Source organism: Aptenodytes patagonicus, chromosome 6 (genome assembly GCF_965638725.1).
Source record: "Aptenodytes patagonicus chromosome 6, bAptPat1.pri.cur, whole genome shotgun sequence".
Lineage (NCBI taxonomy): Eukaryota > Metazoa > Chordata > Aves > Sphenisciformes > Spheniscidae > Aptenodytes > Aptenodytes patagonicus.
The window spans coordinates 20,101,422-20,112,962 of NC_134954.1; positions in this window are offsets into that span (position 1 = coordinate 20,101,422).

The following is an 11,541-nucleotide window of genomic DNA, read 5'->3' on the forward strand; positions in this document are numbered from 1 at the left end:
TGATGGAGGCAACATAAGCTTCATCAACTCATTATGCAGGAACAGAGTGTGGGAGATGCTGAGATATGAAACAGAATGGGAAATTACACCAGAAGAACAGTGGCCTATATTTCACTCTTTACAATACATAATTATTTTCTAGAACATCTGTGTATTGCGTGGTGTCCACTTTGATACCATTACCTCTTTAAAGACATGAAATCTTATCTTCTTTCCATTGAAGTCCAGGGCAAAACTCCTGCTAGTTCAGTGGGGGCAGAACAGAGCCCATGCTTCCCTCTTCCCCACGGAAAATGCACTGGGATTATTTGCCATATCTGCAGTTCAAAAGCATTGTTCAGAAGATAGGCTAATCACATTTTGTCAAGTGAAAAGTTATTGGGAGAGTTCAGTCATGAATTATATAACTGAGGAAACTCTTTATGGAAAGCTAATTTTGAATCACTAAAGCATTTTAATCCTTTTTTGAAGATGGCCAAATGTTCGTGTCTCTGTATGAATTTATTTTTAGCTCTGCTTTCTTTTCGGACCTGACTGACCACTGGTCTGGTAAAGATTTACAACATTTTTCATGTCACAAAAAAAGAAATACTATGTCCTCTCAAATTTACATGTTGGTAATGAATAAATGCTTAGAGAGTTTTCAGCTTTGTTACTAAGTTCTTGTGTGAAGTTTTGTGGAAATCTGTGCTTTGGTTTGCATCTTTCAAAACCAGACTTCCTCCATTTGACTATTTAAAAATCAAAGATCTATGTGTATAATCTCTTTCCTCTTAAATTTAATATCTGTATGTATACTCTTTCCTCTTAAATTTCTGTACATCACAAACAATCAGAGTTGGGTTGTGAGGAGAACAGTAATTTGATTAGGTGTTACTGATTTAGGTACAAGTTGTGTCATATATCATCCTATTGGAAAAGAAAAAAGATGGAATTTCATCTAGAGTTAACAACTTCATGGATATCGTATGTATTACTCTTATCCACTTCGTTTTTATTTTTATTCAGAAATTTCTCATTTATGTCTGATCTTTATACTTGATCAAAATCCTAACATCATAGACCACAACACACACTTTAATGTGTAGATATGAACTGTCTCTCTTCCTTCAAACACCTTGGCTATGATCTTTTATGACTCAGCATCATTAAAAAAATATTTTAGGGTCACAGAGTAAATAATTTGTGAAGATAAAAAAAAAATTGCTTTCATTAATCTTGCCTTTAATCAAAAAATCTATTTTAGTAGAAGTAGTGTTGATTAAATTCACTTAAAACAGAAGGCCGGGTGCTCGAAGGTTCCTAATACTGTTCACACAGAAACTACTCAAATATTGCAAGTAATAATTAGATAAAGAAACTTTGTAAGTTCTACTCTTCTGAAAGGTCATTAAGATATTAGTAATACACAGGTAATAAGCAGAAACAGTTGACATATCACATCTTGACTCCTGAGGGGAATCAACGCGTGGGGTTCAAGAAACAACACGCTGTTTAGTTTGCATGACCATGGGACATGAATTCACAAAATGAGTAGGACAAATTCCCATCTCAGTGCTACCAAAGTAAAGCTGGAATATCCTGGCTGACTGCGGAGGAATGGCTCTGAAGTGACAGCACAGGAATGAAGAAGAGATTTTGGTTGGGTGACGGGAGTTTTTTTTGGCATACTGAAGTGCTTGGAGAGAAAATGCATCCAATGGAGTAAGGTGAAGAGGCTTTGGTCCTCACTTCCACCAGCTGGTCCAGCCACTGAGGGGTCAGGATCATCACCCCTGAAAGAGATTCCAGTGGGACCAGCATCCTGTAAAACTGATTATAACAAAAAGAGATACATGTATATACAGCATGAAATTTTAGCTATATTTAAGTTAATGGAGTTTAGCTATTGGCTTCCATGAGAGAAGATTGTAAGCACTTTGTTTTTGTGGTATCTGTATACTTCTTATTCTGCCAGAATAGTATGAGGAGAGCAAACTGGAAATTTCATCTTGTAAGCAGCACTGAAACAACCTGAATGGTGCAACTGCTCTGTATCCCAGCAGGACAAACTACACAATGGCTTTGGAGAAAGAGGATGTCAGGGAGCAGATCCTGAACTGCTCTGGGGATCCTCCCTCTCCTCACACCCACTTGGAAACATAAGCAAACTTCAGCTGAGATAAAAATTATTTTCTTTTGTGTGTGTTTATACAATCTAAGCAGAAAACTGCCTTCAAGATGTCTAGGGTTGCAAATTATGCAGGGACCACAATTAGTCTATACTGATGTAGAGGATCCCCCTTAGGGCTGACGACTGTCCCGTCTCCCTGACCAGCTAGCAGGTTAAGTCTCAAAGTTAGAGCTAGAAAATGGCATGTCCCAGTTTGTTTTAAATCTGGTCAGATGATAAACGCAAAGAGTGCTCATTGCAGTGGGAAAGAGAGCCTCCATCGTACACCAAGTGTACCTCAGCATCCTTCTTGTGATGTACTGTCAGACTGGGCAAGAACCAGCAAGGAAGCAGAATATAAAACAATCTCTGGTTCCAGGAACTGGCAATCTGTCAAGAGCAGAGAAGCCTATGGACTTTTTGCAGGAATGGCCACCTGAAAGCTGAGCACCTTAACTTGCAGGAGTGCCCGTGACCTTAGGCACGTAGGTATTTTTAGTGTAGATAGTGAATAAAAGTGTTATTGCAAATGGTGATTATATGGTCTGAAGTACACATAGATCTTATTATGTTCCTGCACTCTTTCTCTGTTCACCAATAAATATGACTAACCACTACAGCGATAATAATAATTGGGGGGGGGGGGGGGGGACACACACCAAAAACCAAACAAAACCACAACACAACCTCTAAATGGAAAAATAACATATATGCTTTTTTTTATTTAGACCTCTTAAACTCCAGTGGGAATGATTGGGAGTAAATGAAGACAGAATATCACCCACAGTGTCTGTAGGAAATTGTTTCCCACACTGACATGTGTGCCTGGGTATTCAGAATAAATTATATGCATTGAAAATATAACTCATTGTGTCAAAAGAACCTGGTAATTTTGAATAAAAAACCCTAAAATTGTTAAGAGCCAAGTTATACCCTAGACCAGTAAGTATAGTTCCTGTTGACATTGTATTCATCTGTAGCAGCAGGAACCTACAGTATTATGTTTCATAGCTGTGTTTTGCTAATGATTTTTATTAAAATGGTATTTGCAAAGAACTGCATATTCCACAACATGCAGTCTACCTAGGACTCTTACCAATCTATTGTATTCCACTTGTCTTAAGACATGAAAAATTCTTTTGACATTTTCAAGCATTTTACGTGTTTTCTTTAAGATTTGTTTTTTCCCCCCTCAAGTTTTGGCATGGGGTGACATGCATGGCAAGGACTGGGAACAGCGATGCTGGTCATGATGAAGAATCTCAGCAACATTGTTTTTTTCTTTCCTTTTTTCCCATCTTTCTATTACACATGGTGCAATTCTTTGCCTCGGTCTTTGTACACATCAATAAAACAAAAACTTTCAACTTCCATGGTTTTGGGGGATGACTGTGCAAATCACCCTAAGTCTCTGCTGAGTTGTTTGGGGCTGGAAGATGCATGCTACACATAGTGTTCCTTAGCACTTTCAATCTCCTTTTTTATGACAGGTGGAAGGAGGAAAAAAAATTAAGTGAATATGACAGTAAAGAGTGGAGAGGCACAGAACTGCAACGCTCAAGGGGAGACTGAGAAGGACTGGGCTTTCCTGGTTCAGGCAGCTGGTACCATGCTTTGGATTTCCATCCAAGAGAGAAAAGATAGATTTGAATAAGGAAAGAAGAAATGTAACACATTTGCAGAAGTGAAAGACTGCCATGTTGTTACAATAATATTATTATTATTATAATAATTCATGCTGTAAAATATCAGTGATATGTGAAGTTATTGGTCACCAGTGACTTTTGGGTTCATTGGCTTTCCTCAATCTATAGATGAAATTTGTTTATATAGAATTGCCATTAGGAGGCAGACATGAAGATCTGTTCTTCATGTAGGTCTCATCCATGATGAATATGTGGCTATTGTCTGAAGTCCTACAGCAAGATAATAACTTTTTCTGAAAATGATGGTGTTATTAATTATGCCACCTCTGGATTACATTGCAGTATCAGAGTCCACTGTCCATCTGTGTTTTGTGAGCTTTGACAGAGTAAGAATAGCTGAAAACATTTTAAACATTGGTAGGTAGATTTTTATGCAGAAGTAAAAAGAGAAAATAGTTTCTAACTCCCTCCTTCAAAATTAAACACCTTTCAGTTTTTCATTTACTATCAAAGGCCCAAATTCTTTTATGAAACATTCATATTTTGCCAGATATATCTTAGTTTAACAAGGATAGAAAGAAAAATTGTGCTTCCAGTAAGGTTTGGTTTAAGAGAAAAGGGATTTTTTTTTTTTTCATTTTAAATTCAGATCTGTTGCTTTAGTCCTTTTATTCCTTTTCCCTGCTAAGCTTTATCTCATTAAAGAAATTAAAGACCTACCTTTTGTTTTGATTATGATAAAGGAATAAAATATCTGAACGGTCAGATTATGGGAAAAAAAATAAGTTTGCTGATGTAAAGTTGTATGATTCAGATCAGGTATTAGGGTTTTTTTAATTGACTTCCTTTATGGCAACTGTGTAGTCAGAAAGTCTCATAAAGTTCATTTATAAACATTAATCTAAATTTTAAAGTTTCCTTTTGAATGAAAATCTACAGATGTAGAAATTTCAGGAATAAACTTCTGAAAGCGACTCACTAAACATGGAAAGATATGAATAACAGATGTCAGTCTGCTCCTGGGGAGCTGATAACGTTTGTATAGATCCATTGTAGTGTAAGACATTCTGTGAAAGATTTTCTATGGTCAGAAAATATATATAGAAGTAATAGTGGATGAGAAGGGAAGATATGGAAATCCAAGGCCTTCTTTGCCTCTGACAGACACTCTGCAACCTGTAGTGGATATTTTCTCAGGTGCATGGGGTAATCTAATATCCCTCAGCAACCACAGAACAAAAAGTCCTTTGCCTGCACTTCTGCAAACCCTTGGTACTAAATTACTTCCTGTTGTGTTTTGCTCACATAAGTTTTTTCTAAGATAACCGCTTGGGTTCATAAATGGCCTGATATTTATTTTTTTTCCCCAGCTATCTTTATATGTGGGGTACATTGACTCTGATAAACCGATTTCATTTTAAATGAAGAAAAATTAGAAACTACTTAACTTCAGCATATTAACAGACAGTGTGAAGGGCTAAACTAGATGAAGGAAGACTGAATATAAATTCAAACCAGTAGGCACACATTTTTTTTAATTATTAATAAAAGATCTTATTTTTCTAATTGAGCATTTGGCTTCTCCAAAGAAAAACGTCAGATGAAGAAAATGATGGAGGGGAGTGAGTGTGATCCTTGTCACTTAACCACACAGAGCAGGTGCTCAGGCACTGTTACATTATTCTTGGTTTTTACTGCTATCCGCAGATTTTGTCAGGTAGTTTGTTGTGTATATTTGGGATATTTCTCATAGTTCTTCATCTTCTCTTCATGGTTAGAAGTACGTTTCTGGTAGGAACAGCTTGTAAAAAAACAAAGAGCAGCCTAAGAGGTCTTTAAAAAGTCAACGGGTATTCGAGATAACAGCCTGAGTGTCAGCAGTGCCTGCTCGTGATGGCGATTTTAAGAGAGGAAAGGGGAAAAAGCCACTGCGCTTTTGTGACAGGTGTCAAACGCATCAGTGACAGCTAAAGAGCAAATCTGTTGTCTGATAACAGGAATGAGACAAGGCTTAAAAGATTACCTGCAATATCTTTATTTCCTATATCTTTATGGCAGTTTTATTTTCACAATGCAGGGATGGATGTAACTGAAGGAGAGAAAACAAAGTCAAGCCAATTCCCCATTTGGAGCTGAAAGCTAATCAACAGGCAGTCAGCAACAGCAGCGGCATTTGTTAATATGAATCATGTGTTGATGTGACACTGAGTTAAATTTATTGTAATGGCATTAGAAATATTTTACTGAACAGAATTTTAAAAATGTAATTGCATGACAGAAAACAAATTTAATCATGAGAAAAAGCAGATCAAGAACCCTTTGCAGTTTCAAAGAGAGAGAAACTAGATAGAAGAGACTGTCAATTTGATCTTTATTACAATAGGGATTTATAATAGGACTAGCACTCCTGAGTGTTTCCTTGAATTAGCCAGATTTTCCAAAGCATTCAGTACCTGGCTAAAATAAAAGTAGATTCTACAAAGAACTTTGAAATAAAGTGTGAAAATGTCTTTTCAACAACAAAAAGGAGATGTTTTAATGCACTGTTCCCTTTGTCCCCCACAGCAAATATGGTGTGTGTGTATGTGCAACAGAGAAATAGATTCAGCCCTTCCTTAATTTACAGAGAAATCCAGCTTTGCTTTTTCTTGCCGAACAACATAACTGCATTTTCAGTATTATGTAGACTAGACATCTTTAGTATGTAATGAAGAAGATAAAACTATTTTGTGTGGGTGTCATCTATCAGATTTTGAGAGATGGTGTTGCCATAAGCCAGATTACATGGTACTGCTCAGCTCCTGTGACCTAAACAAGCAAAACAGCACCTCATTATTTTCCCTTAATAGCTCAGTTAAGTCTGTGGTCACTTTGCACCATCAGAGCAGCAGAGAGAAGCCAGAATGTAAAGGCAGCCCTATATCTTGATGTTATAACATATGCAATACCTTTTCTTATCCAGCTTTACTTAAGTCCTATTTAGACAATTCTGTTCACTGTTTAGATATATTTGAAAGCAGCAAAAGCAAGGTATTTTTTCAGTTCCATTCTTCCCAAACATGATAATCTTGTTTACATAAGCACCATTTGAATTTTCAGACAAATAAACCTTGAAAGAAGATTCATAAGACTCTGTGTGTGTTGCAAGTTCCAATGATGCCAAACTGTAATAATGAAATTTGGAATAACATTAAATGTAGATGAATGCTGGTATTCTAATGCAAATTTGAAGCTGATTAGCATTACTAGTTTTAATAATATTAATAGCAACAATGTAGGATGAAATAAAGTGATATTGTTATCTCTGTTCTATGCAAAAGTTCCTTTTTTATTTTTTGATTGTAATTTTGTATAAATTCAGAATCTCTTCAGATTCCCCCATAGAAGAACACTTGGTCAGATCCTTTCCTTACTCTTGCATTATTTTTCAGTACAATTTCTGAGAGAATTACCTTGGGAAAGTGTAGAAGTATAGAACTACATAAATGCCTAAACAGAAGAGATTGTGTATAAAAGCTGTATAAATTAAAGGTAAGAAATTGATAATGAATCTCATTCCTGTTTTTTCTTAACCTTCTTGTTTGAAGTAAATGTTTCAAAGCACTAAGAAACAAGATGCACAATTTGTCTACGTTTCTGATCGATTCAGTATCAGCTTTTAAGAGACATTTTTACTAGTTAAGTACAACTTAAAAACCTCTGCAGTTTTATCACCTTTATCAATTTTCTCATTATGCACCAAACATTATGAGAATTAACTTGATTTCAAATTCTGACATATGAAAATTGTCAATGACTGACCTGATTGCCTTAATGCATTCATTATAAAATAAACATTCTAAGGTATTTATAATTTTATCGCATTTAGGAAGAAATTCATCACGGCATGAAGCAGCAGAAAAAGTCTGGGCTTCACCTTTTAGCTCTGAGTAACAAATTGTTTTAACTAGATTACTAATAATTATGAGTCATGACACGAGCCTAAAAGTTTAATGTCACTATTTAATTACATGTGGATTGTATCCACTAAATAACATTATGACTCAGTTTATCACTGTTTCATTATTTATCCTGCAAGGATAATATTAACCTAAAAGAGCAATGAAACACAATAGATAAGTTCAGATCATTTATGCTTTTTTGTATCTTCCAACCACCACTGAAATCGCACTTTTTAATAGCAAGGGTCCTCTACTTTCTTCAAAGGCAAAACTTGCCTAAGTTCAAAACATAGTCATTCAATATTAGCCTAAATGGATAAAGCTACATAAATGCAGCTTAATTAAGTATTTTAAATTAAATATATTTGGAAAAGAGTCTGGAAAATGGTGAAGGCAATCATCATATTTATATTTGTATAAATGAAAAAAGACAAAAAGCATTAAACAACATATATGTAAAACAAATGAAGTAATTAGCTTAGTCAACCAGGTGAATGAGAGACGATAGGTAACGGAGTACCTAGTAGGCAACCCATTGAGACAAAACTTTATTAATTCAAATTTCTAAGTATGTAGATTGCTTTGTTAAGCAGAATGGAAAATTAATTAAAATATGAAAACAGTCATGACATTTAACTCCATTCAAACTGAAAATGACGTGAATGAATCAGACATTCTGAGAAAAAAAGAAGAGGAAAAAGTTCATTCTTGAAGTACAGAATTAATGTTTTTCAGCCTCTTGAGTATTTCCAGAGTGATACATCTCATCAGAGGTCCACCTTTTGTAGCTTGTCTCGGTCTCTATCTAATGGCTTAATCACAGAAAAATAATCTTTCTCTTTTCTTACTTTTCTGCTTCATTTACCGATCATCTTCAACAAGGCAGGGTTGTGAAAAAAATTGTCATGGAACTATATATTTGAACATTCTGGGGAAAAATTTCAGAGTGGGAATGGTACATTTCTCTTTGAAATTAAAATTCTCCCTTCACCATAGGCCCAAAGGTACTTTTGTCTTAGTTTTAGCAGGGTCTCTGATTTGCTTTCTTCTGCTGTCTTAAAATACTTCATCATTTAATGTAGACTGTCTAAATACAGAGTCTTCTGGATAAAAGGCTGCCAGAGGTACTGAAGAATGTTTGTATGACAGGCTGTTATTTCATATACAACCAGAGATTTATATACTTTTATTCTTTTTTATAGATATAAAATTTATTATATTTTAAAATGTATGCTTGTTATAAAATATTTAGCTTCTAGTATATCCAATATTGTATTATATTATATTTACTATAATGTAAAATTATAACACATTATTATACATCTATATAAAAAACATAGTATATAATACTAAACATATTATGAAATTGGACTATCTACGTGAACAGTTCCCATGTCCAGAATCATGGTTACAGTGCTCCATCCCATATTCTGAGGAGGCATGGGAGTCTTTTCATCCAATATAGACCATGTTGAAGCCAAAGAAGGGTGAGACATGATCCTCGCTGTACATATGGAAGTATCTATTTCCTTTTCTCTCCTGACACTTAACATGGACAATTGGCTTATAGATACAGTTGAAGGTATGTCAGGCTGCTCCCAGCTGTTTTCCTTCTGAGGATTGGTCTTTGGCATCCAACCACACTGAACTCTATTTCTAGGAATGAACTGTCCCAGACTGGGTTTCAACCACCTTAATTAGTTCTAGGAAGAAGAGAAAAGCTGTTCTGAAAAACCAAATTGCCTAGGAAGGCAGTTTTAAGTACCTTAAAAAATTCCAGAGGAGGAAAATCAAGATTACTTTGCATTCTCAGTGTTAAGTATATACTTTTGTGTGAAGCTGATGGGAAACACTAATAGTCTAATCCTGCTCCCTTGTTCACTCTCAATACTATTCTGACAAGTCAACCCATTACAGCCAGCGGGACTCTTCCACTTGAGTAAAGAAATACTTAGTGTGAGTAAGTAGGACAGAAAAGGCCCTTAGTGGCTTTGCTAAGAAGCCTTTTTAAAAAGTAGTTAGTGAGGGGCCAGGGGGATTGTGCCAGAAAAATCCTATACTTCCAGCTAGAAATGTGGCAGACCCTGAGCTCAAATGTCTGGAAATACTCTCATCACGCACACTTAAAAAAGCATCCTGCACTTTTCACGAAACCTTAATTTATTTATAACTAAGCAAAAGACTAGATTCCCTTTCCCCCAGTCTGCTTTACCATACAGTCATATATGCAGGTATAGAAACAGAAGTTATAGGGGTAAATATTGAAACATATAGTTTTTAATTACTTATTAAGAATATTTTATATGTTTGCATTTAATGTTGTTGTTTTAGAAGAAATAACCTAGAGAAAATGGACTAACGCTGCCATATGTGCTTGATGAAGTAGACAGTGGAAATGAAAATAATTTGGGAAAGCCATACCTAAGATCAGAACTTGCTTTTTCTTCAGAAGTTACAAATAAACAAACAGGAGCAGATACTGAAAAGGTGTTTCACATGTACGTATTTTAAGGCCTTTTAGTTCGACCAGTGCAGGTGAGTAGGGTTTTTAGAGGTTTTTGAGGGTTTTTTGAATTGGACCTTAGACTAGCACTTGATCCCAAGTCATTGGGATCATTTTAGCCTGGAGAAAAGGAGGCTGAGGGGAGACCTCATCGCTCTCTACAACTACCTGAAAGGAGGTTGTAGCGAGGTGGGTGTTGGTCTCTTCTCCCAAGTAAGTAGCGATAGGACGAGAGGAAATGGCCTCAAGTTGCACCAGGGGAGGTTTAGATTGGACGTGAGGAAAAATTTCTTTACTGAAAGAGTGGTTAAATGTTGGAACAGGCTGCCCAGGGAAGTGGTGGAGTCCCCATCCCTGGAGGTATTTAAAAGATGTGTAGATGTGCTGCTTAGGGACATGGTTTAGTGGGTGGTGGTGTTGGGTTGATGGTTGGACTCGATGATCTTAGAGGTCTCTTCCAACCTTAATGATTCTATGATTCTATGATTCTATGTCTATGAATAATCAGAGAGGAAAATGGCTCCCATCATACAACGCACATTAGCTTAGTTTTCCTCTGGGAATAAGAAAAGCAATGATTTAAGCCTTAGTGTAAATGGCAGGGCATTACACTGTTTTTCAGAAAGCTGCTTCTACGCTGCATTAACCCCAGCCTAGCCTCCTGAAAAAATGAGAATGGAACCTACTAGAGAAAGAGTGCTGCTTCTCTAAATATATTGTAAGCTCTCTAGTCCTCCTCAGTGTTTTGTAGTTTAAAAACCAGAAGACATATAGCTTGTATTTATAACTGAGTGGCATTTATGTATCATTAATAAATAGAGGGTATTTACTTCACTGTGACATGTATTTTTGTCATATAAGATACATATGAAATACATGGTTAGAAACCCTCCTTTATGTCCTACCTAAAACAGCAGCACTGCACCTGATAGAAACCCTTACCTGGTAGAAAATAGTACCAGAAAGTGAGTTTTCCTCAAAATACCCTGAATACTGTTCCTTAAGGTTGTCCACATATTTAGCAACTACTCCAACCCTCAAGAAGTTCTGGTTCAGAAAGATTTCTTTTTCTGAAATTAAAACCACAAGGATAGAGTCTATTTTTTTGAAAATAAGCCTTGTTTCTTTAGAGGTGTAGTTGGGTTTCCTAAAGAGATATTAACTCCTGTTTGACTTAATATTGATAGATAGTTTTCTAGGAATTCAATATCTAGTTGACTGTTCAAAGTTTGAGAGGAAAAAAAGGTAATGTAGAACATCCTTTTGGTCACAGGGAAACCTTCTGGGAACGTCTGAGAA